This window comes from Nyctereutes procyonoides, unplaced genomic scaffold, assembly GCF_905146905.1.
Source record: "Nyctereutes procyonoides isolate TBG_1078 unplaced genomic scaffold, NYPRO_anot_genome, whole genome shotgun sequence".
Taxonomy (NCBI): domain Eukaryota; kingdom Metazoa; phylum Chordata; class Mammalia; order Carnivora; family Canidae; genus Nyctereutes; species Nyctereutes procyonoides.
In genome coordinates, this window is record NW_026575037.1 from 22,846,475 (window position 1) to 22,854,575 (window position 8,101).

Consider the following 8,101-nt stretch of genomic DNA (forward strand, 5'->3'; position numbering starts at 1 on the left):
ATGTTTGGTCTTCATTTTCCTTTCTGGCACAGGGCCCCTGAAACCCTTGAAATTTCCTAAGTGATGAGAGTGACAAATGTGCCCTTGGTTATGTTAATGTGGTAACTTTTGGAATGTGCCTGGGTCACCTAAAGATAGGGGGATGGTGGCCAGAAAAGCCAACCATATAATTAGAGGATTGGAACTTTCAGGTCCCGCCCTGCTTTGGGGAGGTGAGAGACACTGGAAGTTGAATCAATCTCCAGTAGCCAGTGATTTAATCAATCATGCCTTTCTTTGTAATGAAGCTTCCATAAAAACCTAAAAGACAACAGTAAAATGTTCTCTTGCATTAAATTGAAGACATCTAAAAAAAAAATGAAGACATCAGTTTAATAAAAGAAAGAAGAAAGAAAGAAAGAAAGAAAGAAAGAAAGAAAGAAAGAAAGAAAGAAAATGTAGGAAAGGTACTTAGAGCTGTTAGTTTCTAAGTACACAACACCCTAGACAATTCAAGGCATCTTAATCTCCATCAAGAACAAAAAATAATAATAATTTTTGTCATGCTGTTAAATCCATCATTAAAATAGAATAGAGCATCTTTCATATGGTAGGAACCAAAAAGGAAACTTTCCTTTAATTCCCTTTTTACACTTTATGGTAAGCAGCAGGGGGAAAAATGCATTTATAGATCATTTCTAGGCAAAAGTGTGAAGCTAACGACCAACCTATTTCTACCTATGTGCCGTCTCTTTATTTTACTAGAAATGGGAATCATGGCCTCTTGAAAAGAAAAAAAAGTCACCATTCTGCATTTAGCTGTATTCATATTTTGAATTTCTGTATTTTTTTGTTTGTATTGTAAAAAATTCACATAATAAACAATGTTGTGATAAAAAAAAAACCTAAAAGACGATGTTTGGAGCTTCTGGGGTTGGTGAGGGGTATGCTGGGAGAACGGCATAGTCAGAGAGGGCATGGAAGTTTCCTATATGGTGCCCTTTGCATCTTTTCTGTCCGGATGTTCTTGAGTTATATCCTTTTATAATAAACCTGGAATCTGGTAAGTAAAATGTTTTACTGAGTTCTGTGAGCTGCTCTAGCAGAGGAATTGAACCCAAGAAGGGGGTTGTAGGAACCTCCAGCCTATAGATGGTTGCTCAGAAGCACAGGTGATGACCTGGAATTGTGACTGGTGGTCTGAAGTGTGTGTGAGAAGGTGAAGGATGCGGGGAGCAGACTTGTAGGACTGAACCCCGAACCTGTGGGCCCCGATGCTATCTACAGGTAGATAGTGTTGTAATTTTTTTATTTTTATTTTGAACTTTTTTAATAAATTTATTTTTTATTGGTGTTCAATTTGCCAAGATAGTGTTGTAATTGAGTTGAATTGTAAGACACTTTACTGGTGTTCAACAATTGTTTGGTGGTATGGGATATAGGAAACCATCCCACCTACACACACACACACACACACACACACACACACACACACTTTGGAATTGAAGCGAGGCATTTAGTATTTCTGTCTAGAACAAAATAAAACAAAAATATTGCTATTTCTCCAAAGATGAGATATTGGTAAACACTAATATATCCTCTCACATTATATTCACTAATGGTTTTTCTTTTTTTTTTTTTAATTTCTTTTTTTTAAATTTTTATTTATTTATTTATGATAGTCACAGAGAGAGAGAGGCAGAGACACAGGCAGAGGGAGAAGCAGGCTCCATGCATCAGGAGCCCGACGTGGGATTCGATCCCGGGTCTCCAGGATCGCGCCCTGGGCCAAAGGCAGGCGCCAAACCGCTGCGCCACCCAGGGATCCCCTCACTAATGGTTTTTCTTGGAGAGCTAACCAACTGCGTCTATGCCATAATAAAATATTTGAAATATAAAGATAAATTTCTCCAATATTTTCTTTCACTTTTTGGCCTTTCATGGACTCAATAGCTAGATATGCATTGCCTCAAGGAAAAAGTAAAGCAACAGAAAGATCTTAACATTGAATTTTTTGGCTGGCTGTTGAGTTTACAAAGCAGAGACCGTAGACAGAAACTGATGGGACTCGTGAAACCAAATATACAATAGACTCTGGAGAGTACATGATGTAAGTGCAGCGCGTATCACCAGGTATGGACAGGGTGGACAGGGAGGGACAAAGAGAAACTAAGAGGCGGACATTGATACTGTGGGTCTTTGAGAAAGGAGGGGTGCCTGTACCTCGTGCAAGTGTTGGCTGATTTCCCAGATCAGGGCAAAAATATCCCAGAAAGGGTCTGGAGGAGTCTAACCATAGAGACTTTGGTTGCTCCCTTCCCAGGTGGAGCTCTGTGCACAAGAAGACTCTGGACAGGAAATGGCTCAGTGTACAGGAAGACCCAGGACAGGAGTGGCTCAGTGTACAGGAAGACCCTGGGCAGGAAGTGGCTCCAGGATGTGTCCAGGGTCTTGATCACCTCATGGAGTTCCCAGTGGCCTGAGTGTTAAAGATCAGTGAAATAAAATGTGTATCAACAATGGCCTTGGGTAGCACCATACCCAAGCTTACCATGGCTCTTAGGGCATGCGGGAGCAGACGATTTTCATGCTTTCATGCAGAAGATTTGAGCAGCAGGCAGAGTAGGCTCTAGAGCCACCAAGGGGAGCATAAACAAGAAATGACTCAGTAGGAACTCTTGTGGGTTCCCGAGGAACAGATGCAAATGCAATCAATCTGAGGGATGTTCTTCCCCCCACTGCCTGGACACTGGAGAAAACTTAGCTTTAACTTCAGGGAAAAGGGAGCACCCCAGGTTGACTGAGATTCAGATGCTGTTAGGAAGACAGGTAACTAGGGGCACCTGGGGGGCTCAGTCAGTTAAGTGTCTGCCTTCAGCTCAGGTCATGATCCCAGGGCCCTGGGATGGAGCCCCGCATGTGGCTCCCTGCTCAGCAGGGGGCCTGTTCTTCCCTCCCTCTGCCTGCCACTCCCCCTGCTTGTGCTCTCTCTCTGTTAGATAGATAGATAGATGATAGATAGATAGATAGATAGATAGATAGATAGATAGATAGTTAGATAGATAGAGGAAGACAGGTGGCTTACATTAGATTTACATTGGATTGGAGAAAAATAGAAGTTTTTTTTCTTTGCACACTTTGAGAGCTGAAATAGTTACCTGAAATTCTGTATAACCTCTATAAAAGAATTATCTGGAAAATATTCCTTTTATAAATATAAGCATTAGGTTCATTTGATGGCTGACTTTATTTCTGGACATTCCAGGTTGAATTGGAGTGACCTCACCACAGATTTAAAAGGTGTAAGCAGGCGTAGTGTTGTTCTGTGTAACCTTGGGCAAGTTTCCTAACCTTATTATTGGTTCCCTAATAATCTACAAAATGGGAATATCAATGATTCCTAGTTCATAAGATTGTGGGGAAGATTAAATTAGCTATCATACAAAGCGTGTGCATAGTGACTAGGATATTTTAAGAGCTCACTAAAAGTTAGCCAAAATAAATACCTTAAATATGATTTTAAGAATGTGATTTTGAGAAGAGGTGCCTATGAAGAAAGATATTTAGGGTTTAAAGTTAAAACCTCATGAAGTTGACTTAGGATCTATGGGTGCATTTAATAACGTTGGTGATTTGCACGGCCCATAGTACCTAACATGAACGAGAGTCATATATGTACAGTTACATCAAATATTTATAGTGTTTTCTCCCATCTCCGATGCTTTTCCAACATTTTGACTTATCGTCAATTAATATTCACAGCTTCTTTTTCATGCACAGTTCAATATTTTCAATACTTTTTATGTGCATTAATAGAAAATTTTTAAAAAGTGTCAATATGTTCTCGGCAGCTAGAATTTCAGGATGCACACGTGAAAAAAGGTGATTGTAATGCATTATGGGATTTGGGATAAAAAGTAGAACTGGTGTCAGTCCACCTTCGCACTATCCCGCCATATATCCCTCTTTGTCTCTGTCTTGTCTCTCTGTCTCCCTCACAGTCCAGCCACACTAGTCTTATTTCAATCACTCAATCAAGGTATTCTTACCCCTGACCCCAGGGGTCAGGGTCAAGAATTTGCACTTGCTTGTTGTTCCCAAGTCTTTGCCTTTCCTTACCACTCTAGCTAAGTAGCTCTTCTCAACCTCCCACTTACACTGTTTCCTGTCTTATAGTCCGTGTAGTTCTTATTACTAGCTGAAATTACCCTGTGTATTTGTTCAGCCTCCTCCTACCCCCTGTGCATCCCCAGGATGTTAGTCTCTGGAGATCAAGGACGTGGCTATCTCCCTGACCTAAGCAGTGCCTGCCTCAAGTCTTCATCCTGGCTGAACGGCAGAGGGGGTGAGAAATGATACACATTCAGTGTCCATCATCCTTCAACAAAATCATTACTGATATCAGAGATAAATGAAAATATAACCTGTCTTTCTCCAGGGAATTTTGGAGAATAAGAGGACATTTAATTCTCCGACAAGGAGATGAGTAAAAACACTATCCATACCTACAGGAACCGGCAGGAAAAAGATCCTGGCTGCATACTGGGCGAGAGGAAGCGACACCAAACATCCACTGATGTGATTTGTTTGGTAGGTATTTTTATTTATTTTTAAATTTTTTTTTTGGTATGTAATTTTATTTTATTTATTTTATTTTATTTTTATTTTAATTAATTAATTAATTAATTAATTAACTTATTTATTTTTGGTATGTATTTTTAAATAGACAAAACTTTGTTCTTCAGGAGAAGCGAAGAAGCCAGAGGTGGCACCTCAAACCTATCTGATACCTACCCTTCCCCCACTTCCCAACCCGGGTGGGTTGGGTTAATGCTCCTCATCTGTCCTAACACAATGGATGGGAATATTTTCACGGTTACTCTGTCTGTAGTGCATAACCCGGGAGTCCTGTTCTCTCCTGCATCCGTCCTAGACACCCAGCCCTGTCTCTTATACACATTTGCCTTCCTAGAGTCAAACACGAGGCCTGAGCGAAGCAGAGAACTGGCAGTTGTTCCCTGACAATTCCTTTGTGCAACAGAAAAGGGACCGCCTGTGCGTGAGGGACTGTGGCAATTGCAGAGAATAACCCTGCAAAGAAGAGAGGCCGTGGTTCCTATACCCACGGGGTGACGAGAGTGCGTCCTGAACACAGGCTAAACTTGTTTAACAGGGATAGTGATAACATGGACAAAGTCACAGTTCATCTCCGACTGTTAGATTAGCAATAAGTAGTTCTGGCAAAGGAGCTGGAGGAGAGTGAGAAGAAGGGCCTCTGTCTGATTGCAGAGACCAACATTATCCTGGACGAGACCATCATTTCTAACAGATTTTGGTTAACCCTAGATATCAAGTAGGAATTTTAAGTTATAGTGTGACACCTCTTACAGCTAACTGTGTAGTGTCAAACGAAGCAATATGACTAATGTTATCAGAAAATTATTTTCTCGAAGTGTAAAAATTCTGCTGCTGTTTTCTGAAATAGCAGAAGGTTCTAAATAACTCCAGGGAAAGATGTGGCCCATAGAAAAAACACTACCAGAAAGAAAAGGCAAAACTGCAGTGTCATTTGAGAGCTACCTAGAGCCCTTCTCTTCTCTTATACGTCTTTCCTGTATTTGCCAAGAAGCAGACCACCCTATTAGTCTAACACAGGGCTTTAATTATACCTAAGTGTTTTATTATTCGTGAATTCATTTAACAAATATTTACTGAAGACCTACTTTGTGCCTGACACTATTCTACACTCTAGGAATAACAGAAACAGTGGAAGGAAGGCAGACAATGCCAGTGAGCATAGAAGTGATAAAGACAATTTTATTTTATTTTTTATTTTTTAATTTTTTTGATAAAGACAATTTTAAATAATAAAACAATATTGGAAAATAAAACAAGGTGGTAGGAGATGGGAGCTACTTCAGATGGGATGGTCAAGAACATCTCTTTGACATGAGGATTTAAGAAAGGAATAGTCTATGTAGTTGAAAAGTTAGGGAAATAGGAGAAAAATCAATATGTGTGTAAGAATGAGCTACCTACGGTAGTGGTATGTTTACGTAAGAAAAGGTCAGCATAGATTTCCCTAACAGTCTTAGCACATCTATTCAAGGAAGAATGGCACTGCCCCAAATATAGTAAGCTAACAATTGCCCCGGAATTCCTCATGTGATCAATTCTTATAAGTGCTACACTGATTATTAACAATATTCCAAAGTTGTATTTACCAGAATTTTGCAGTAATGGTGTTTGGATCGTGTATCATAACCAGCGTTACCATCCCCCTTGGGGGAAATTTCCTAGGGTTTGATTTGTCGTCTTCTATTAGTAAAATGATGGACAATAAAAGAAGAAAGCAAGGCAGCTCCATACTAACTAAATAATGTATGTGTGTCTGATGTTGCTAGGTCAGATACTTGCATAGGTCAAGAAATTAGTTTCTCAAAAAATGTTTACTGGTTTTATTTTACAGGCAAGGTGCTATCCTACGTACTGAGAGTAGAAGCCCGCCTTCAACCGTCTTGCAGTCTACTTGGAGCAGCGAATGCGCACTTGCACATGCACACACACATACCTTGCAACGCAATTGTGTGTAATTAATAACGCACCAGCAATGTCTCTAGAAAATGTATAGATAGAACAAGTAATTTATACAGATTTATATTGTCCAAGCACCATTCTCATGGAGAATTACTTTTCTGGTTTTCCTATTCTATGGACTAAACTTTTGTCTAAAATTGTAGCAACTGAGGCCCATCTATTTCAGGGATGGATCTATAACTGGAGGAGTTAACATAAAGATTAATAAATAAATGAATAAACAAATTGATTCAAAAAGATTAATTATGACTCTCATATTGTGAAATCAAATTTATACAGTTTACCAAACAACTCACTTAGGCAACAGATACATATAGGCAGTGTGGTCTTGATGGTAACAAACAATACATCCTCACCCCAACTTGATGACGTCCATAGCTCATGGTGGTCAAAGGCCATTTTCTCTGTTCTGATATTGGGAGAAGCATTTTCTTTTAGATCTTTGATTCTGACTATTTTTCTACATTATTTCATCTCCTGTGCTCGGTGTATCACACACAGCGTGGCGGGTAAGACCATAGACATGGGAGTTAGACCAGCTGGGTTTGAATACGGCTGTCCTCACTGTGTAGTTGTGGGACTGTTGCTAAACCTATAAGCTTTCGTTTACATACATTCCATGAAGTTAACATTATAATAAAGTTGCTTATTATACTGTAATGGGATGAATGGTAGTCTCCAAGAAAAGAAAATACTTCCACATCCTAATCTCTGGAACCTATGAATATTACTTTATTTGGAAAAAAGGATCCTTGCGGATGTAATTAAACTAAGGATCTTGAGATGGATCATCTTGGGTTGGACCCTCAATCCAATGGCAAGTGTGCTTATAAAACATGGAAGAAAGATCCAAACAGTAGAGGAGAAAGTGATGCGAAGAAAAAGGCAGAGGTAGCAGTAAGGTGGCCACAACCCATGGAAGCCATGGAAAGTGGCAGCCAGCAGGAGCTGAAAGAGGCAGGGAGGATCTCCCTGGAGTCTCCCGTCCTGCTGGGAGTACAGCCTATGGAAATCTTGACTGCATATTCCTGGGCTCCAGAATTGTAAGAAAATAAATTTCCGGGTGTTTAAGCCATGTGGCTTGTGACCATTTGTTACCCAGACTGAGGAAACTTCTATGAGTACCTGCATCAGAAATTTATTGTGGGGATCCCTGGGTGGCTCAGTGGTTGGTACCTGAGGCGTGATCCTGGATACCTGGGATCGAGTCCCACATTGGGCTCTCTGCATGGAGCCTGCTTCTTCCTCTGCTTGTGTCTCTGCCTCTCTCTCTCTCTCTCTGTGTGTCTCTCATGAATAAATAAATAAAATCTTAAAAAAAAGAAGAAATTTGTTGTGAGGATATAAACCATGGTACAATGCCTGAACTCACTGAGTTCAATTTGACTGTCATTGTTATTGGAACAATCACTTTCTGTAGTGAGGTCTGTTGTTTTTCGTGCCTGGCACTCATTCTTCTAACTTCTTAACGTCACCTTGACTTTCTTTTGGGGGAACTACTGATTTTTCATCTTGAATGAATGAT

General features: G+C 40.1%; 1 long non-coding RNA gene across 1 annotated transcript; it reads left to right on the forward strand.

Annotated features, from left to right (window-relative positions):
• The first annotated feature begins 1,609 nt into the window (after nt 1–1,609).
• LOC129506056 (uncharacterized) lies at nt 1,610–6,813 on the forward strand. Its single transcript, XR_008663684.1, has 3 exons — nt 1,610–4,324; nt 4,418–4,569; nt 6,449–6,813. It is a non-coding gene; the product is annotated as an uncharacterized LOC129506056 (long non-coding RNA).
• Nucleotides 6,814–8,101: the final 1,288 nt, after the last annotated feature.